Genomic DNA, 22,541 nt, shown 5'->3' with positions numbered 1-22,541 from the left:
TCATGATGTGACCCCTCATGATGTGACCCTTCATGATGTGACCCCTCATGGTCTTGACCCCTCATGGTGTGACTCCTCATGGTGTGACCCTTTATGGTCTTGACCCTTCATGGTCTGACCGCTCATGGTCTTGACCCCTCATGGTGTGACCCTTTATGGTCTTGACCCTTCATGGTCTGACCGCTCATGGTCTTGACCCCTCATGATGTGACCCCTCATGGTCTTGACCCCTCATGGTCTTGACCCCTCATGGTGTGAGCCCTCATGATGTGACCCTTTATGGTCTGACCCCTCATGGTGTGACCCCTCGTGGTCTTGACGCCTCATGGTCTGACCCTTCATGATGTGACCCTTTATGGTCTTGACCCCTCATGATGTGACCCTTTATGGTCTGACCCTTTATGGTCTGACCCTTTATGGTCTGATCCCTCGTGGTCTTGACCCCTCATGATGTGACCCCTCATGATGTGACCCTTCATGGTGTGACCCCTCATGGTGTGACCCCTCATGATGTGACCCTTTATGGTCTGACCCCTCATGGCCTGACCCCTCTATGCTGTTGTGTGCTGAGCCACGTAATGGAAACTAGCCAGCTGATTTCACAAATGTGTTCTGTATTGCTGCCAAGCACTTCCCTACTGTTACCACATCTTCATATGTACAAGTTGTGGACTTTAAACCCAGCTACATGTGGTTGCTGCCATCCGTCAGTGCACAACAGTTAGATATCAGCCACATCAGCTGACACGATACGAAGGTTTCATTGTCGGGTCCTGAGGCCGGGCCTCAGAGGGTGGATAGGGGCTCAGCAGACCGCCTTCCCCCTCACGTCCCACCTCAGGTAAATCCAGACACGCATAGTTTGTCAGGAGCAAGTAACGGCAGCCCAGTTGTTATCTGTGCAACGTAATGGTTTTTTGTGTAACAGTGCACACACTGCTCTGTTGCCAGGCTGTCACATACACTGATTTAGAGACCGGACTGTTGTCGTAGCACTTGGTGCAGAAGGAACTTATAGCCTGACTTTGTGGTTTCTAGTGGTTTTGTTGCAATCGGCACCTGCATCCACCAGAATGCCAGCACCTACTGTGGAACACACAACAGGAACCAGGTGTGCAAATAGTTTCCCTGCCGGCACCTTTCACTCTCGACTCACTCTCCTTCGCCTCCGCATGCACAGAGACGCAGCCCAGCCGTCGGCGCTCAGTCTTTGCTGTTTGTGGCCGAGAGGCGATGTATTCAGGATGCTGTGGTCAGAGACCTCCAGTCAGTTCTCTTTTCTCTCTTCCTCTATTGACTGTGTGCGTAGCGACAGGATATACCAGCCTGACGCCCACTGACAGATGAAGCGATGAGCATCATCTCATAGAATATGATCAGATGTTCCAGGCTGTCGACGGCTGATGTGATCTGGAGCAGGTTGCCCCTGCAGGAAACCCGGGTTAAGCGCAGCGATAGCAGGATAACCTCCCTTTGTGGCGCAGCTGATTGTGATAAAGTCCCACACACACGTTCTCTTCCCTGTGCCTTGTGCTGTGCAGTCCCACAGCACGGCATCTCCTGCCGGCTTTTACATAAGACGGAAGCTACTGGACTCGGATCAGCTGAGGGCTCACCTCTGTAGCGCAGGCACAGCTGCACATGTAAACACAGCAGACGGGGAGAAGATGCTGGTGTTTGATTTTAAATGTCAGGTTTCGATCATCATCTGGATGATCACGGATAAACCACAAGCAATCACCCTGCTGGAAAAGAGCTACAGCAACAAGTCTAATCTTATAACCTGACTTGATAAACTGCATTTGTGCACAAACTATAAATAATATGAGAAGTTTCCTGTAGTGATGACTTGAGGTTACAGTGTGTACAAAGCTCTGGTTACTTTCCTGTTTGTGTTTTCTGTTTAATTTCAAAGTAAAGACTTCAGTAGTGTTTGGCTACTAGCTACATTTTAGAAATTCAAATATGAGTTCTTCCTTTACATAAAACACACACAAGCTGACACCATGAAGTGTTACAGATTGAGTCAGGTGTTTGTTTTGTGGTGTCACTGATGCCTGAGTCCTTGGCAATTCCATCGAACGCATGTTTCCTCTTTAAACTTCTCACTTTAATAACCGCAATTATCCGAAATTTCACAATAAAAGCAAGAGCCAAAGGGATCAGTGGTTCAGGTTTGCTGCTGCAGAACTTTGTTTTCTTCTCTGTATTTGCTGAGCAGCTCCGTTCAGACCTATTAGCTACAGTCGCTCTACTGTGGAATGACTTGGACTGAGGGGTCGGCACCTTCACCCATGCAGACGTGCTGATTGGCGTTTCTGTGTCAATCCCTTCTGCTGATTAAAAGCCAATGAATTCTTCTGTGTGTGAATTTGCATCTCCACTGGGTTAAAACAAAATGTTAGGACATGATGCATGCTGCGCATGTGGTTACCTCAAAGTGATTTAAACTGCTGAGTCATCACAATGAGTCAGTCCCAGAGTGTTAGTGTCACTACACAGTGTAAGTCTTCAAAGTGTTGATCAGTCTTTATAGTATGTTTTGGTCTAGTAGGTCAAGTGGTCTAGTTTTGGTCTTGTGTATGACATACTTGTGTACAGTATGTCACAGTGTTTCATTCATGAAACACACTTTATGAAACTGAACTTTGAAACCTGCCTGTAGACCATTCTTAGCATGACTGTAGCTCTTTGACGTTTGGACACCAAAGGCTTTTGAATTCGCTTTAACATTGTGATTTTGGTTTGTGTGGTTTGGCGAGCGCGTCTCATCGTTTCCTTTCCGTGAGCTGCTCCGACGGTGAGGCTCTAGCCTGTTAATGAAGACGTGTGGTCATCCACCAATTCGTCGGTGCCTCAGGTGTAAGTCGAATATGCACAGTCCTGCCTGTTCGTTGGTGAGTTTTATCGCTGGTTTGGTCTCCACCAACAGCGAGCATCCGCGTTCACAGAAGGACTGGACACAGACGAGCAGTGGGGTGTTTGGCCTATTATTAAAGATGTGGCTGAAGACTTTGTCCTCTCACACACAGACAGTCAAGAGCACCAATGCTAAACTATTTAGTTTGACTTGCTTGTGGGCCAGATTCAGTTATTTGCATTTCATGGAGCCAGATTCTTTACACCAAAGCTTGCATCATGTGACCCCAGTCCTTTCCTTTTAAAATTTTATGCGCAGTGCCTCATTAAAATGTAGAGTACTTCCTATGATATGTGAGGCCCCTTTGATGAGCGCTGCAGAAAAAAGACAGTTCCTCCTCTTTCTCCTCAGATGTCTGTGGCTTTCAGACAGAATGAGCCCGCGCACATACAGTACACAGGCCTGGTGTTGTCACAGAATCAAAGTAGGTCTGTATGTTGCCCTGCTGCAGTGTCAGACACAGCGTTGCAGCGCTTTGGCTCAGGATTACATCAGCCCCACTGAAGCAGATATACGGCTCAGGAACAATTCAGGCCAATGTATACCACCAAACCTCTCCACAGCCATCCCAGCAAATCCAGCCTGAAGGGGGAACAGACCGCATCCAAACCAGAGCAAGGCGAATAAGAGCAATTCAACCAAATCAAAGCAAACCAGTTTGTCTCAAACTACTCTGAATTGATAATCACAGAAGACAATCAGAACTCACTCATTGTAAAGCCAGAGTCGGTCACCAGAGTCACCAAAAGGGGCTCAGTGTGGGAAATAGGACAGGAAATACGAAAAACAATGAGGGAGCCCCACCTATAATACAGACTTGCCCAAAAATAGCCATAAAATAGCCTGAAATAGGAAATGCCTGAGAGAAGCATCAGTTACAGTAGTAAGCGGAGAGAGGCTTTTCGTATTCTTAGCATTTCCTGTTATTAACTGGTCTCTTTTCATTGCATTTGTGACTTTTTGAGTGAGAGAGTCTAATTATGGTTGTTTGTACACATTTGTCTTTATCTTTCTCTAACGATGCTTCGTTCATCACCAGCACGCTGAAACGGATGCACAGGATCCTTTGTCTTCACACAAATCCGTCATGCGGTGAGTTTGTGCAGCTTCACCAATCACTGGAGGCCTCCAGGGTCCAGCCTTCTGCGCTTTGAGCTGCAGAAGACAAAACAAGCGCTCCCTGGCTTCTGCGCTTGATTTGCACAAAGTTCTGGCTTCATCAGCTGTTTGAGGCCAGTTGTACTCTTTCATATCTTCCTTTTCTTACTACGTTTTTCTCAGTAACAGACAAAGATGAGACTGGGGGCAAAAGGTCAGGAAGTCGTCCAAATGCAGAACTACCGGTTTTAAAAGGTTAAATTAGCATTTTCATCAAGTTCAATGTCACTCGTGAAAGAAATTGAGAATCCAAATGAAGAGTTTTGAGGTTTCGCAGGCGAGCGTGGTGCTCGTCCAGGCTGCTGCCGTGCCCCCGGGGTTAATGACAGGTTAGTCTTACACAACCTATAATCACTAGCAGTTAGCAGAGCAAACACATCATTCAGTGACTCACGGCAGCATTTGTTGTTATTCTGTCTCAAAAGAAACGATTGTTCTGCAGTAAGAAAGGTTTAATGAGCTTTATTATCCACGCCTCACAAGTTTACCTTTACGCTATCTGCATATTTGGCTTCAAGCAGAATAAAAAACGGAAATATGTGGCGCAGCTGATGAGGTCAGAATGATTCATTCCTAAAACAAGCTCCCAGTGAAGTCAGACTTCACACTCTGGACTAAAGACTTAAAGTTAGGAAAACAAAAATGGAACATTTAATATTATAAATGCTGTTGTGCTGTAGATGCAAACTTGAAAGTGAGGCTTTAAATCTGAGTTTACTGTTAAGCGTCCGTCTCAGAGCCAAGTAACATGTTGGTACAGTATCATGTTCAGGATGAGAGATTCTGGCCACTGTTGCAGGTGCAATAATCATTACTGAAAGAGAACAAATTACATCCATCCATGACACTACGAGTGTTGGACTAGACCATTTTAACAAATGAGCATGTGGAGGTGGAAAAAAACATTGAGGTTTTTCATCACCAGACTTCCTTCTTTCCTGCCGTGCGCCTCAACACATCACTGTAACATTTCATCATCCGTGTACCTGGCTGTAAAACCGTAACACGGCGCACACGCAAACACGTCTAATCTCTGTGAAGCTGCTGAAAGATCTTTTAAATCCCACTTAGGGTTAAAAAAAAAAAATCAGGTACTGTTGCAAAAACTCAGCCACAGGTTTCAGAATCAAAAGATTTCAAATCTTCAAAAACAAAGATATCAAAGCTGCTCCACCACCTCGAGCTACTAAGCAGCCTCCTGCAGGTTTTTACACCCAACTCTGCGTTTTCCCCAGAGTTGAGATGCACCCGACAAGCGTGAAAAGTTGAAAGGCTTGTGAAACAACTTCGATCAGGTCTTTATTTATTGCAGAGTTGCTTTGAGTGTCTGTTTACGTGTTACATACAGTTACAGTAGCCGACCTGCGGCTGGAGCTTTAAAGTCTCAGTTTGGACTCGGTCGGGTTCTGATGTTGTGTTGTTGGAAAGGTAGAGTTTTTCGTGTTTGACTCTCAATTACAGCAGATTACTACTCAAGAGAGTGAGTGAGTGATACAAAAAGCAGTTGTGTGAAGGGAAAAGTGATGCTTCGGACCTTTGCTCTTATGGCGAATTCACTGTCAGTGAGTCACCGAAGGAAGAAGCGGCTGATGGCAGCTCTGCACTACATGACCTGTATTTGTAGAAGGGGTCTCAGCAGAGCATACTGTATATCATACTGTATATTCTGTAGCACAGGAGACAACTAGGTGCTTCCTGTTTTGATCCCATCACAATTTACCCTTGTTTTTCACCCGCCCACTAATCAAGCATAGCGGGAAACCGTGACAAAGGCCTGATGCACTCCCCTGACTGACTGACTGTGTTTCTAGTCACGTCCGAAAGTCCAGTCTCCACATCTGGATGAAAACCCTCGGCCATGTTGTTTCGCATGGTGTCAGTTTGAGTGGACTGATATTTTATACGTCTTTACGACAGTTTTTGTTTGTTCACAGCTAGTTGGCTGCGGGATGAGTGGAGTGTACACACGTTTAACATTTGCCTTTCAACATACCTTGATTTATCAGAAATGGACACTAAGACATTTCATTATAGCAAATGAGGAAGCTGGGTTCATAATGCCATAATTTCCAAAAAAACAAAAACTGAAGTGCTGTAATGACTATGTTAGTCATATAATGTGAGTTGTATGTTGAGTTAATGTGAGTAATGTAAGCGGTGACCAAAATTGGTCACTGTACACAATAAAATTCCTGAATTATGACCTTTACTTGTTGTAAGACGCAGCATTTCTATGCACTAACAAATGGTCAGGTCAGGATCCCGTAGTGGTTGCCACAGCTGACTGTGATGTAGCAACTGTGAGCTTCCTGGAAACAGCAGGGATGAAAGGCGCCGGGTGCAGTGTTTCCCAATACTACCGTTTCCTCTATCTGACTAATACTTAGTCACAACCTCCAAAAGAGCAGCGATCTGGTCCTGATCGCTGCTGGTTTTGGTATTTTTCCTGGTCTTGCACAGATGGGTTCCGATGGTTGAGCACTGGTTTTAATACTGTACCACGACAATGATGGCAGTAAATCTATTTTACTGAACGTTAAGGTTTTAAACCTGCATGAGAGCGAAAAGTCATGTGACTGGCAGCCGTTCAGTTAAAAACCCCCGTTACAGGTGCAGAGCACAGGTAATGAGGGCAGCGGTGACAGTAAAATTAGAGGAAATGTACGTGAGACTTCATCGGTATGTTTTCTATAAACAGTGCTGCAATTTGCATAAGCTACAGTAAAATTATCACACCTGTCTTTCTAGAGAATATGTTGTTTTGCCGTCCTTGGACATTGTTTTGCTGTGGACATGAAGTCAGGCCAACCACGTCTAAAAGCCTCGGGGTGGAGGAGGTCATGGAAAACATGTGTCACTGCAGCAAAGCAAACAACGCAGCGTATGGATGAGTTGGTGCGATAAGACTGCGTCTGTGTCTTTAACAGAAATACATTTCTCCTTTTTTTTATTCATCTGAAGCTGAGCTTTGTTGCCTCCATCTGAGTACGTGTGACTGAGAGCCAGTGTTTTATGACGACGCTTTACTGGAAGATCTGCAGCACACGACTGCACACAAAGCAAGCATGCGAACAATGAGATATTTTGTTCCTGTCTCGACTTCTCGCCCTTCTGAAATCTTCAGGTACTTTCCATATGGACCTGTCCCCATTTACCAGTAATCACACCACACTGTAGGTCCCGCCTTCATTCGTCCAGGGACCAATCAGAGGCTTCCTTGGCCTCAGCCTGGGAATACATCAACTTCTACTTTCAGAGGTTCTTGGGGGAGTGAAGACAAATAAAAACGGGACAGGGTGCAAAGAATGCCAACATTGACCCACTGATGAATCCGCTTCCACTCTTTCACTTCCTCTCGCCCATTTAAGGCCTGCGAGGCGAGTCAGCTACCGGTCAGTACAGCCTGGTCCCCGACTTCCGCTGTCCATGTATGTAAGACTCTATTTGCAGGCAGAGGTGCTGCTTTGACTCAGGCGGCGTGAACTGGTTGCTCTGTAGCTTGCATGAACTTGAGATAATGCACACGTGAAGTCCAGGACACTGACTCAAGCAGCTACACTATGAACTGAAACTGAAACGGTTTAGTCACCAGTCAGATTTTTTTTTGTTTTCAAATTCATGCACGTCTCATGGTCACATGAACGTGGGAGGGACACATTTCATTGGAATTGGCCACAGCTCTGTTCCACCTCCTGTAAGTTACCTCCATCTTCTGAGCCACTGGAGGTTTAGAATGAAAGTGTCCGTGACATGAATGACTCGCAGGCAGAAGAAGAGAATCCAGCGAAGCAGAGCAGCACTAGTGCTTCTAGTTTGCTGCTACTGTAAATCCATCAGTGAGGTTGATCCCTCTGCTAATGAGGCTGCAGTCAGGTCACTGATTAACTGCTATGGCTTCTGATAAACCAGTCGGGTTGGTTGAATGAGTAACTAAAGCAGCGGGAGCGAGCCAACGTGCATCACTGTCAGCAGCCGCACGTCCTCTGAGCTGCTTCCATGTGATTGAGTCTAATGTAGGAAGCAACGCTCCTGTCGCGCTGCAGTTCATTCTGACCCATGCTGATATTGTTACTGTCATTGTCATATTGTTTCCTGGTCTGTGCATCAGGGTAAATACCTGCACCGTACCTGCCCGCTTCTGTGTTTGTGTCTATTTTCCCTGCTCTTACCAGAAATCGATGCGTGTGAGTGTGTGTGTGTGTGTGGCAATAGTCGTGACAAGCTCTTCCTGAACCTCTTTCGCTTTCTGCTTAACCATGGTAACCATAAATAACACCTACTGTAAACATTTGAGTTTCTGCCTTCTTTACTCCAAATGACGCAGAAATGTTAAAATGTAAAAGGTCAAATAAATTATATACCACCGCGGGTTTTCATGCTGTAAGTCCATCATAGTTTGAGTCCTCTGAGCTCCTATAGGTCTGTTCTTCGTCTCCTCTGCTGTGCAGAAAAAGTGTCGCAAATTAATTTAGGCTATTCTGATATGAAAGTTGTTGCTATGCTTTGACTCTAATCCTTTATATCAGGACCATTTCACATCCCTCCTGCAGTATTACACTAACTCTCAGCAGATGAACACTTGTTAGTTTCAACCTCACAATTACTCAGCGGAAAGTTGGCCACGAAGGCGCCCTCCGCTTTCGTTCACCGCGTCTCCAGCCTCATGAGGGAACGTTAGAATCTTTGCTCAGCACCACCCGGGGTCAGCGGTTTCCCATGGTTTGGCTCTGGCTTTTGGTCCTAAGCCTCATCCAAGTGGTGAATTAGTGTTGGGGCATGAAATCTGAGCAGTGTCCCTGCTGCTTTACCAACATGGAGGCAGAGCTGCTTCAGATTAACTGAAAAATCATCAAATGACTCCATGAAACGAGTGCTTTAATCTTTATTAATCACATGTAGAAAACTACTGTACACTCATATACTTATAAATTACAGATGGATTTATATCAGTGCAACACACAGTCATGCATATAACACTGTCCAGCATATATTGTACATCTGATCTGGTTGTGTCCAATACGGATATCTCCTATACAGTATTTATGGGCCTCATTTGCACTCGTGTCCAGATAAGACTCACAGAAGCCCCACGTCACTCTTATCAGAACACAATGCAGGAGTTTCTACAGCCCCGATCGCGGCTCTGATAGCTGCGTGTGTCTTGTGTGCGACTGTTGGGTAGGAACTGATAAAACCATTTTTCCTCTTAGCTGCTGTTATCGCTCAAACAGTTAGGCTGGAATCGACTTGAAACCCGCTGTGGAGGATAAACGTGTTGTGGTTAATAACAGGTTATTCCCAGAGGTCAGCGAGAATGTTTTATTAGGCCTAATAAACCTGATTTATCCGCTTCTGAACATGAGTTATGGCTTTAACAGTTGAACATAAACAAAATGAGACAGAAACTTGGAAAAACTTAAAACCAGGGGTTCACTTTGTACCTTTGTTGCCTGGTGACTCACTGTTCACAGTTCCCGCCCCTTTATTCTAGGCTGATGCTGATTGGTCAATATGACCAGGTGATGTCTGGGCTATTTTTGTAGAGGGATATAAACATAGCTGAGCGCTTGTAGACATATTTTCATGGTGGGTAGACAACGTCCTACAATGATTCATTCATTATTTAAACAAGTGGATCATGTTTAACAGACAGAGATGAAGATAACACTTAAACAACACTTTGGAGAGTGATGAGTTACAGCTTGTTTGAGTCTCCTCAGATTCACTTTATTTTTCAGGTTTTATACAATAATGGATTTTTAATATTTGTGCCAGTTAGTTGCATCACTTTTGATCTGAGTTCAATGAAATTGACCTAAAATTAAAAAAAATCTCTTGTGATGTTTCAAATAATCATTTTATGTGTTTGTGTCAGATTTCCAAACCTAAACTTTTAAAGTGTTTGAACTTGAATGCATCAAACGTATGATCTATTTAACAACTCAAACCTTCGTACAATCTTTATCTTTCAAACAACCTAATTCAGTAATATCTGATGAGTTACAGGCTGAGGCCAGCGTTTCACTCTTTTCCCAGACAGCTATCACACGCCGCTCCACGCTGTTCTGACCTGACACATGCAAATTGCTCAGAAGCTAACAGAGAGGTGATGCGTGAGCAAACACGTAGCAATTATCCAGGTAATTATTGGTCATTTGTAACTTTGATTCTCAGCAGCATCAGTTGTATGAGGCGGTTTGTTGTGTGTCACGTTGCTGCTCATTTTTAGGATCATATTATAATTCAGTTCTCAGAATAATTAGTACATCAGTACATTTGTTTTACCTTCTGCTTTTTTGTTGGTTTATTGTTGGGCAATAGTCTTAGAAAGTATTAAAGCAAATAAACCATTAGAAAGATCTCTAAACTAATCAAAAGCACACAGGCAGCGATGGAGCAACATCCCTAAAACAAATGTATTAATAAGTGTTGTAAACGTGTTGTGTTTGAACCCACAGACACGCTTTGAATGACAACGTTGACCACTGAGCAGAGCGACATACGGCCGTCGGTGATATCATGCGTCAGTTGTATTTCCACATCAGCGCCCGTTGTCCAAGACGTTCGCCGTTTCCTCTTTTCTACAGCAGCTCAACGGTGCAGTCGCCTTCGCTCCACAAACAGCTTCTCCATTTTAGTCTAAGGCCGCTCTGAACCCACATGGAGGAGGTTGAAGTCATATCCTCCCATTAGTGTAAAACACCAGCACTGACTACATCACAGTGGTGGCAAAGGACCGTTTTATGAATCCAGATAATTGAATGTTTTGGCAAATGATCGCGCGTCATTCTTACCTTTGTGTAAAACATTTACTGTTGCACATGTTACCTACTCAGCTACTTTCAAAATAGCACATGCTGTCACAACCATGCATGTGCACGTGGTTTCACACATGCCAGGGCGAGATGTGACCCACTTTCCACCGAATTAGCGAAACAAGTGCTTTTGTGTCCGGCCTCCCGCTCGACGCCCGCGTTCGCCGGTGAAAGTGGAGGTGAACTCCGGTCCAGAACCGTTTTCCCCGCGTGCTGCGCCGGCGGCTGCTCCTCCGCCTCAACGCGCCCTTTGTGTCCTGCGCCACCGCGAGCTGAGTAGAACGTGTTCAGACGTGAGGTGAGAAGACGCAGGAGACCCTGTGAGTGGAGGAGAAAAGTCACCGGTGGCTGCTGGGGATTTAAATGAGCTCCATCGTGTGCGGCGGTGATTGCTAATGCTCGAACACGACCAGCGCTGATGGTGGAGGCAGAGCCTCACCTTGTAAAAGGCAGCGAGCTCCTCATCATCAGTTTTACTGCGTTCTGGGTGTACGGAGGGTTTGTGCGGCCTCCATCCTGCTTCAGTGGGAACCAACACCGACCACAATCATATATTTTTATAGTTTTTTGAATCCGTTTGCTCTCGTAGTCTCTGGGTGTTTTCATTCACTGCTGCTCCTTTGTAGCCGCGCTGCTGCGTTTCATGGTCGCTGTGTTTCCCTTTCTCCTGGTTTTGCATCTCTTTGTAGCTGCCTGTTGTCGTTTGTAGACGTTTTCATCTGAGGCTCATTCACTAAACCTGCCATGACGCAAAACAAGTCGGTTTGTGCCAAAACCGCTATAAAACATCATCACAACATTGTTGCACACATGTTTTGATCTGAGCCTCAGTGACTAAAACAGCTCAGTGATTTTTTTTACTTAATAACTTGTTTACTCAAATGAACACATTTCTAAAAAACCCTTCAAACTCAAATCATTCTAACACAGAAAAGCTGGAGTCTGTTTTTAGCGTAAGTATTGTTTGCAAAGCTTCATTCAAACTTTCAGTAAAAACCCCTGCGTGTCTTTGAGCAAGGCACTTCTGTGCCTTTTGCCTTCCCAGGGTTGCTCACAGCTTCAGTTCTGCAGGAAAGTAAATACTAACACAAATATGTTCCACTTTTAACTCCGGTTCTCTATTTCCAGGCACTTCCTTTTTACATGAGCGCTGTGCAGTTACATGTGTTGTTGGCAGCTTATTGTATATTTAATTATAATGTGTGTGAACTGTGACCGTAGATGGAAGAAAGTCGTTTTAAGGAATAAAAGTGTGTTACGTCTGTAGCTGAAGCTGCGTTTTCACCTTAAGCCATTAATCCTGACAAACGGGTTTTAAAAAGAAGTGTCTTAATAACAATGATCCGTAGCAAACACGGTGTAATGGTTTCTGTGTGGCATGTGTTTCTGTGTTCATAATTGCATAATATATTATGACAGATATTCTTTTCATAATGAGCAGGTACTGTACATTAAGTTTTATGGTTCATAGTAAAATCACACACTCTGTTCTGTAAACTAAGTCCGAATCGGGAAATAATTAATGAAAATTCCAACAATATATTTTTATCACATTTACTGCTTTCATTATATTCAGAACCACTGGTGAACAACTACCTTAAATAAAATGAGAAGCTGGATGCACAGTAAGTGCAGAACTCTAGAGAAATGAGAAATGACATCAGATCACAGTTGTTTGATTCACATCTCATTTTGGTTGTTAACCAGAACGTCAGACTGTGTCTTGTCTATTCACTTAGACCCAGACCCTTAGAACATGCAAGTCATACGTCGTACGTCATGTGCAGTTTTGGTTCTGTTTATTTATCTGTGATTAACAGTATAAACAGGACTCCTTAACATGAACATCCATATTATCTGAGCAGCTGTAACTGAGCAGCAGACTTCCTTGAGAAGTCACAATAGGAAACGCAATCTACAGCCACTCGTCTCATTAAAAAAATAATTCTAGCAGAAACCCTGGATAATTGATTCACAATATCTAAACAGAGAGTAAGGAAATCAAGTTTAAATTGAAGTGAATGAAGAGAATCTTTATGTGATTAGAATTTTTCCTGCTATGGTGCATTACAGTAGCTGTTGGAGAAAAGGCTGTTCAACTATTACAGTCCACAGTGTCAGTGTGAGGGACGGGAAGTCTACTGTATCTGAGCAGATGGATGTAACCGCAGCGTGTGTGTGTGTGTGTGTGTGTGTGTGTGTGTGTGTGTGTGTGTCTCAGACATGTCCGGGCATATTCTAAGTCAGAGCGCACTGAGCCCTGCGGCGTTATAATTGCTGTGCTTGCTTTAGTTTGTATCGTCCAGTGAACCATAAACTCAAAGTTATCGTGTCCCGAAGTAAATGTGATGAAAAAGACAGTCAAAACAAAATGAAATGATTTATTATATATGAGAAATCACATAATTGCTCATGACTACCGTCAACACGTTTCTAGCGAGTCCTCTTGATCCAGAGTCGAGCTGTGTCTGGTGTTTAACCACGTTTAATGTAGCAGGCTGTGATGTAACGAACATCCGTCTGCTCCGCTAATTATAACGTGACAAACAAGGCTCGGCTCCGCTAAAAAGCTAAACTGGCTGGATCACAACAACAAACAGCACTGTTGTGACATGGACAACAACTTGTAATTGATTTGACAGGGCGATGGTTTTGTGTACGAAATAATAATAAAAACAACAAGCAGCTGATCGGCCCGGTTACATAGTGACTCTGCGAATAAAGGAAACGATTAGTCAGCAAACGCTGATACACTGGAACAGGTCAGAGTCCAGTTTACACTTGAATCAGGCTCTTTACTGGAAACGACAGTAAATAAACATATAAGAAGCAAAACTCTGGACAGTGACAGGTTGGTTTCATTGTTTGATGCCTGTGGATTAGTCCGTTTACACTTGTTTATCCTTCTTATAAATCTTACTTTGGGTCCTCGTTCACATTTATGACCCTAATCCTTAGAGTCAAAGCGTTTTGTGCTTCCTGGTTCAACAGTCGCTCGGCTTGATGCTAATCCTGACTCGTCACACCAGTTTAAAGGCCCCATGATTCACAGCACGCGACCTTTGAACCAAAACAAACCGAGCGCTGGCACTGAGCGACGCTGAATCCGCGCCGTGCGAACCTCATGGCGCTCGGGGCGGCTCCGCGTTCAGGGACGTTCAGCCGAGAGGAGACGACGGCAGGCGCGAGTCAAAACACCGAGCCCAGAGAACACGTTCAGGTGCCAGAGGACACGTGAGGCACGCCGTGATCTGTTTACACGCGCTTCACTGCGTGACGTCTGCAGCCAAACCACGGTGAGTCACGGCTGCAAGGGAACCGGTACGATGAGCTCACCTGTGCAGCACAGGCGCCACACAGCAGGGGGCCGTGTCTAATGTCAAACGCTTCTGTTCACTCAAATGCACTTCTTCAAATCTGTGTTGTTTTAGGCCAAATAGAATATATTCAAAAAAGTCCAAAATGCATAATTTCCTCGAAGTGTTGTCTCGTCACAGACTCTGTGACCGCATGTCAAATTGCGCCACTCTACTGTGAAGCAAAGGCGAAAAAAACGTGGTCATTCCACTGCTGGAGGCCGGACACTAATGCATTATATCCGCTTTTTAATTTAAAATAAAAGTTCCATGTGTTTAGTTGTAGGTTATGAGATCACTGAATGTGGTAAAATGTGAAATATGTACTCTCTCACAACAGTCAGATCACAGTAAGTGAAACCTACTTTAACTAATATGCACCAACTGTAACGAGCCTCGTCTTTTTTCCTTTTCTCAGTTTTCAGTGCGACTCGACTCTTGAACTCTGGATGCGATGACCTCGTTTCACCTCTGCACAGAAAACGGGCTCTCCTCCTTCCTCTGGGCTTCCACTTAAAAAGATAAGGATGCATTTCAAAAGCAAGAGCGCCGAGAACTGCACCAGCCTTCTACTGCACACGCTGTAAGAGCTTGGAAAGAAACGGAGCATTAATAAATAATGAGCCTAATAATCAAACTTCCAAAGCTGAGCCTTGAGCTTGACAGACGTTAATGTGAAACTAGGGAGTGGCTAGGAAGCGTCACGACGCGCGACCTCCAACCCTCGGCTGAAGACGTGTTTACGCCGCGGTGCTCAGACACGTGCAGGCGTCAGCGTGTTCCAAACGCTGCGGTCCCGAGCAGCAACGCACACGACTTCCTCTGCGTTTTTTTGGCATGTTTTCTTAGTCAGGACTCACTTCTCTCGGTCCACAGTCAAAGTGAGAAGCACTGGACAAACACCCCCCCCCGTTCGCTTCACACGCTCTTTCCTGTTCCCTCTTTGCTCCTTTCTGTAGTTCACGCAGACACACGTTCGTCTTCCGTTTTCTATCATTACTGTACATTTTGTTGTTTATATTGTAGATTCCACATTTGGAAGTTAAGTTAGTAAATGTGGGCGAAATACTACAGTAGTAGACGTATTAGAAAATAGGAAAACTCCAGAATCATTGAGCACCTGCATTGTATCGTTTTTACAGACATAATCAAGACAAACAAATGTTTGGCTTTTTGCTCTAGTGCTTGAAAATTTGTTAAAATAATTGTAGTTTATAGAAAGAAAATGATGAAATAATGAGCAGTGCTGACAGATTTAAATAAAGTACTGGAGTCACAATCTGACCATCACCTGCATCGCTCCATCATACAATAACATCACATCCAGGTTTAACAGCATTCGTTTAATTGTGATTCTGGCAAAGTTGCTTCATTTACAACAAACGGAGGAGGAACAAATTCATCCATTCGGGCCGATGCCCCGTCACGGAGCACCCGCTCTGTGGCTGTACAGTACGTGGAGCGTGCGCGCGGGGACGCGTGCGCGCGGGGACGCGTGCGGAAGCGCCGCGTCGCGAGCCGCTTTTCTCGGGTCGTCTCCACATGAAGCCTCCACGCGGATGTTTTTAGCTGTGGTCGCCGCCAGTCAGATTTCGACGGCATGACTTCACTGGGTGTGGAGAGATTGGGTTCAAAACAGCCCACAAGCAGGAAGGGCAGCGTGGCGAGCTGCAAAACCTCAGCACCTGGACAATTAACTCCCAGTAGGTGTTTCACCGTCAATAGAAGAAACCCTTAGTGACCCGTCGACCCTCCGGAAGTCGTTCCTCCTTTCAGCATTAAAGCGAACGATTCCCCAGCGCTGGCTGGAAACCAAACAAAAGCGCCGCCTCTTCAGCCGCTGCCTGCGGTCGTCGGCCTTCGTCCCATGATGATCGTGTCACGATCCCAGACTGTCTCAGCAAGCGTTCAGCTGGAACAGAAGGAGAGAGAGAGCTCCTTAACACGCAGGAGAGGAGGAGAAGAGGCGACCAGATGCATTGTGGGTCGCTGCGGGGGCGCGACGCAGACGGACAAACGCATGTTTATCCATAAAAACCCACCGCATTCCACTGATGTGTGACTGGTGTGTTCAGCTCTCAGCCGTTTCCTGGTTTTCTTCCGAGCTTTGAATCATGACCCACACAAGCGCGCAGCATTAAAGAACCCAGAGGAAACCGTGGGCCGCGTGTCTTCTAATAACCGTGAGCTTTTTATGAAACTGTGGACTTAATCATCCGTGCGTCGCGTTGCGCTTGTTCATTATAATGAACACATTTAACAACCTGGCGCCCGCTCGGCCTCTTCAGGAGCGCTGAAGCCACATCGATTAAAGGACTTTTTATTCCTCACGCTAATGATTGACTGCACTGAGTCACGGCGGACCCCACCTGCCCAGTCTAAACACACTACGCTGACTTCACTATTTTACTCCGAGCCTTGGTTTGTCTGTTGTGTTTTGGCAACACAACAGACAGTGAGACCTCCTCCCCTGAGCTCTGTGCATCAATAGAAAAGATGAAAGCTGCTTTCAGACATTTAGGCTTCAGGCTTTTAGCAGATGATATTTTGGAAAGCGTCCAATCACAGCAGCCGAGGACAAACAAGCGAGAGCCTTTTTTGACTGAGCTCACAGTTTTAGGGTAAAGTTTCCCTCATGTGGTGTTTATTTCATTAAAAACTGTCTTTTTAAATTAACGGAACCCTCGCGTTTTACGATAAAACGCTGAGGTCTTTTATTGTTCGTGGCACCGAACCAAACAGAACATTTGTACTGTTGTAGTTTACAGTTCATGAGGTTTGTTAGAAGTGAGAATCTCAGTCACATACTGTAGTAAATATTTAAAAATGTATTTAGTTACTGTAATCGCAGTATTTGACGTCCAGGAGAGTTACTCCCATAAATAACTCAGTAACAGCATCAGGTCCAGTGCAACAACGTGAGCTCCCCTGTAATTTTCACCTACATCTAATTCCATCAACGAGGTTTTTAAACAGAGATGGAACAAAAGATCTGCACCATTCACTCAACAATACACTAAAAACGCTTAGTGACAATATCTAAATCTGTGTCTTTGACCTTAAGAACGACATGGAGACAAACGTCCAGACGATGTCCGAGGGAAAACAAATCATCTGGGAATTTACTCCCAACACAACTCACACGGTCCAATTATTTTCCGGTGTTTGTTGATTTCAAGCTAAACTTCCAGCAGACGGAGCAGCGAACGCCTCCAGTCATTCACCGCCAGGTTCGTCTGCTGAGGACAAACGCCTTTAACCACTGAAAAAGACCTCCACAGTCAGGGAAAGGTGTGATTAAAGTGAGCGAGTGCAGGGTGATTAATCACAAAGCTCCGTCCAGAACGCAACTCACTGCGACTCGGTGGCCGTCAGCTTCGGTGACACGAGTCGCTGAAAGGAGTGAGTAAATCGCGGGGTAAGTCATGTAATCTGACTCAGATGTTGCTACGAAAGGTTGCCTCACCAATTCTTAGACATGATTACTAACATGGCAGGGAAGCACCTACAGGTCCCCAGTCCGCTGCTCCTCGTGCTGAGTAAACGCTTATAGGAAGCCTGGAACCAGACAGAGACGCGTGGCTACGACGGCACAGAACCCGAGGGACCGGTCCATGGCTCGTATTAAAACAACGGCCTCTTCCAGCTGCAGCTACACATCTCTGCCTGAAAGCGCTCACTCCAAGTATATCTACAAAGAACATGGGTATTACAGCACTCGCCCCTCGCGTTGAGGCTAATTGCTCCGGGTTAAAGATCAGGAGGTTACATCACAGGACCGCTCCATAAGAATCAGTCATTTCATTATAGTGAAGTGATGGACGAGCCCACGTTTTGTCTTGTCGTCCTCTCTGATTAAGTGGTTGAGCAGCGTTAAGACTCGACTCCTTTACTCTGCATGGACTGACCAGAGATCAGTTTCAGCATCAGCATCCGTTCAGCTTTAGAAACATGGGTTTGTCTCAAAACATCCTTCATAAATATCATTAATATAATATCATAAATATTAAGATGAACATGTCTCCATGTGATAAATATAATTATTAAATCTCCTCCTCGCTCATGGAGGCGCTGTGACTTCCTGCACATCTTGATTTGCCAGTAACTTTCTCAGAATTCCCTAGAAACTGAATCCACTGCGCTCTTTTAGGCTCTCAGAAACAAATAACCCATGATTTCCTCACTTCTAGCGATTCACAGAACTCCCAACCTCCCGTGTTCCACCGCTTCCTGCCTGTCTGCGGACCTGAAGCCGCTCACTTTCCACTGGTTTGGTTCCACCTCACAGGAGAAGGCGCTCGCCTGCCGACGGGAGGGATGGACGCGGCGACAACGCGGGGCCGCCTCACAGAACCAGCCACAGAACAAAGGCTCAGGCACCCTGCTGTGGCTCTGAGCTGCAGCTCCTCTCTGCGCTCAGGAGGAACGCGGGGCGTAGTGTGAGGGACTTTATCGTCGAGGTGATCAGACTGCAGGCACACGTGCAGGCTCCTACCAGATGAGCGGGGCCCGGGTGGTTTCCCCGCCGCCGCCAGGATGGGCCGCTGTGGTGGAAACCAGCCTCACAGTCCTGCGGTGCAGCGTTCTCCATCCCTGCGACAGAAGAGGAAATCCCCGTTACACCGAAGTATTCCACCAAGATCTGAGCCCAAAGAAAAACAAGCAGGTACCCGAGCAGATCCAGCACAGTGATTCGGCTTTTATAAGAAGAGTGAAAGTGCCAAACATCTGCTTCTTGTTCTATCACATTAGGCAAAGGGCACTTTTTCCTCCCACACAACAGGCTTCATTCGCTGGTGCGAAACAGTTGAATGCATCCATCACCGGTTTGAAACACAGTTAGTGTTGTTACTGTACATTATTGATTTTGTAAAGACAGGGATCACGGCTGAGATCACAGCGGAACCGACGGCTGATTTCCGTCAGAGACGTCAGGTTCCCTCGTCGCAGGACTCGTCGACGACACTGTTAACCACTGAAAGGTCCTGGATGAGTGCGAGCTGCTTCATGCCGCTACTAAATGCTGCATCCCTAGGGTCGCCCAAAAAACAGACACAACGCAGCCTGCTCACGCTTCCAGTCAGTGTTTCATTAAACACATGAGGCAGCATCTGAAAACACGCCCCCTCCCACTCACAGTCACCAGATGGATGCAGCAAGGCCGCTGTGTGGGCAGGACGCCTCATGACCCGAGGACAGTGAGCGGCTCCTGTCTCCTCTTTATTTATATTAATTCAGTTGCATTCCATTTTCTCCCTTTGCGGTGACACAATCAGCTCTAGAGGATTTGAAATAAAATAAAATCCTAAAGACCTGTCATATTGGAGATAAACAGCATTATAAAGAGAAAGGTCACTGTGGTGGTCATCTGTTCTACCTCTGAAGAAGGCAACAAATCCTTAAAGCTGCCACCTGGAAAAACAAAGTCGGGCATTTGATCAGATGAATCATCCGTCTATTTAGAACCGCTTTGTCCGGGGCCGAACGCGGGGGCAGCAGTCTGAGCAGAGAGTTCCAGTCTTCCCTCTCCCTGGACACCTCCTCCTCTTCCAGTGGGAACCCAGGGCGTTCCCAGGCCGGCCGAGAGACATAGTCCCTCCAGCGGTTCTTCCTCGGGGCCTCCGGTGGGACAGGCCCGGAACCCCTCCCCCTGGAGGCGTCCTGGAGGCATCCGGACCAGATGCCCGAGCCTCCTCAACTGGCTCCTCGATGTGGAGGAGCAGCGACTCTACTCCGAGCTCCTCCCGGGCGACAGAGCTCCTCACCTTATCTCTGAGGGAGCGCCAGCCCCCCCGCGGAGGAAGCTCATTGGGCTTTTCTTTGTTTCGTTAATGCCACGTGCATTGCAAAATTCCCAAATGCTCCCAGGGCGTAAAAAAAATGTATGTGCAGCTGTGTTGCTGCTTATCGGGCTAGTCGCCAATGTCATTTAAGGCCCAAAAGGCTAAAATAAACCCACGGTCCACGCGCCCACGCACAACCAGTCTGTCGCTGACCAGCAGAAGTTTTAGGGCCTCAGTTTGGAGGGTCATGAATGGGTCTGATGTGACTCAGCGTGGGCGCGGCATCCTTTGGCTTTCCCAGCAGCGCACAACCTACTGTACAGCCTCACAAAGGACCATGAGACCCAGCAACGAAGCTAACAAGGCTAACAAGGCTAACAAAGCCAACAAAGCTCATTCTGTTGCATGCACTTTAAGTATAAAAAAATGTATATATATATATGTATATTTTTTTTTTAATTAAAGCTTTTCTGAAACGGTGCTGAAATTGTGTGAGTAACTTTCCACCACTGAGCTGAATGTGGTTTATCGTGACACAGACGATTTGCATAACGGTGAAACGATATCGGCAGCGTTATTTCTGGTGTGACCTGGTTTAATAATATTTTAAGTACCCCTGGTTTCGTTTGGGAAAATTCAGTTAAAACTAGCAGCGAGACGTTCAAAGCCCCGCGTCCTACACACAACAGCCTGAAATGCTGCTCAGTGGCAGCGCAACGTGTTTTTCCAAACAAGCCACGTGCGGGAGAGGACGCATCCTTTTCAGTAAAGCGAGGCTCTCAGCGAGCGCAGGCCTCCAGTAAAAATAGCACGCTGGCTGGTAAACAAAGCGGCTTCAAAAAGGAAGTGAGAGGTTTAATATCACTGAGTCGCTGAGGCGTCTGAGCACAGGGAAAATCCAGCGCCGGTGCGTTTCTCAGCACGAAGCCCAGCGCGGCGTGTTTACATTCTATGCAGGTAAAGCCTGCAGCAGTGACACAAAGCCGGGCTATTATTCCAGAGCCGGAACCTCCCGTCTGCTGCACCTCGAGGCCCTGGAGGCTGCAGACGTCCGTATCTCTGGACTCCCATCAACAGCAGCAAGACGTTCTCATATCGGTGTTAGCGAGACATTAAATGACACACTTCCACGCAAAAAAAGAATTACAAATGATATGAGAATAGATCAGTTATCACGAACGATATCAGAGCTGCAACAATAAAAGCCCATCACATTGACCCCAAGGTCAGACGAGGCCTGAGCCTCGCTGAGCACGTTCACAGCACAAGAACAATTATATGTAGATTCCTACAGGTGTGAATGAATGCATTATTTATTTTTGGGAGGAATCTGAATCTCTGTGGTTTCTGAACCAGTCGCAACCAAAAGGCCTCCACAACAGCGTCAAACAGGAAACCACCAGCTTCCAGCAAACCGGATCTGTCGAGCTCCACTGACGGACGCTCCCTTATGGAATCTTTCATTCCCCTTTTGTGTTTATCTAACTGCTTTATGACACGACAGACACCAGCATAATGAAAACACGAAGGCTGATGACATAAACAAACCAGGAGAGCGGCCGAAACCTCCTGGAGGCCAGATAAAAGCGAGACGGAGCGGCTGCAAGTGTTTGTTTAACTAAGGGACAAGTGTTTGGCCTCATGCGCGTCACCGGGATCACAGCAGACTCTGGTTAGATGTCCGTCAGTCACTGCATGTGCATCTCTGACCCACACATGCATCTGCATCCATTATAACCTTCATATCACCCCCCGCAGTGCTGCCTTAATCACAGGGGTCGCATCCGTTTGACCTTTTGACCCCTAGTCTAGACGTGTTCCAGCACGTAAGCATCCACATACAGTATATTATGACCCAATACTACGCTGCACATATTCACGGGCAATTGTAAAAGCGCAAACGTCGCTGCTGCAGGAAGAATCGCCCGCTTCACTGATCTGCCGTAGATGCCGGTGAGTCATCGCGCACGGTCGAGGCGTCTGGAGTCAGTTAAGGACGAGTCGAGCTGGAGATTTATGTGAGTAACACATAACATCAGCGTTTTGTCACCACACGTAAGACGACAGGAGTAAATGCGCTAAACGGCCTCAGCTGCTGACAGCGGCCGCTGTTTTTTCATGTTTGTGTAACAGACACTGCCAGGATTTAACTACACCCATTATTAAGATCCTTCATTAGATAATGACATTAGATCATGCCTTAGACAAGACAACAGGATCATCTGACGGCGCGAATGCCCTCAACGACCTGGAGTTTCCACCGCTGCATGTTCTTCCTCCCTGTCGTGTTGGAATGTGCTGCGACAACGTTACGATTCTGCAGCTCAGACGGTGAAGACGAGAGAGCAGGCAAGAGCCACGCTGGAACCGGGTTCAGTCCCGTTCCACGGCTCAAAGCGAGGAGCCGCGGCCCGACTGGCGCTGCGCTGCTGCCGGGCAGAACAATAGAGGCTCCGTCAGGAAACAGGAGGCGAGTACAGTGTGTCTGCGTGGACCAGGAAGATGAATT

The 22,541-nt window shown here is 46.2% G+C and overlaps 1 long non-coding RNA gene across 2 annotated transcripts in view; it reads right to left on the bottom strand.

Annotated features, from left to right (window-relative positions):
* Positions 1-8,936: 8,936 nt before the first annotated feature.
* The window catches only part of LOC114870740 (uncharacterized), a 41,328-nt gene continuing 27,723 nt past the window's right edge, over positions 8,937-22,541 (bottom strand). The window contains exons 5-7 of one of the 2 annotated variants that reach the window (XR_005898701.2): positions 18,745-18,842; positions 11,333-16,161; positions 8,937-11,211 (exon numbers count right to left, since the gene is read on the bottom strand). This is a non-coding gene — a long non-coding RNA (uncharacterized LOC114870740). Of the gene's footprint in view, positions 11,212-11,332; positions 16,162-18,744; positions 18,843-22,541 lie in introns of those variants that run through there. The other variant, XR_003788417.3, reaches the window with a different exon arrangement.

Source organism: Betta splendens, chromosome 15, assembly GCF_900634795.4.
Source record: "Betta splendens chromosome 15, fBetSpl5.4, whole genome shotgun sequence".
Lineage (NCBI taxonomy): Eukaryota > Metazoa > Chordata > Actinopteri > Anabantiformes > Osphronemidae > Betta > Betta splendens.
The sequence above is the reverse complement of the archived record's forward strand: the minus strand, read 5'-3'. Positions and strand labels throughout refer to the sequence as shown.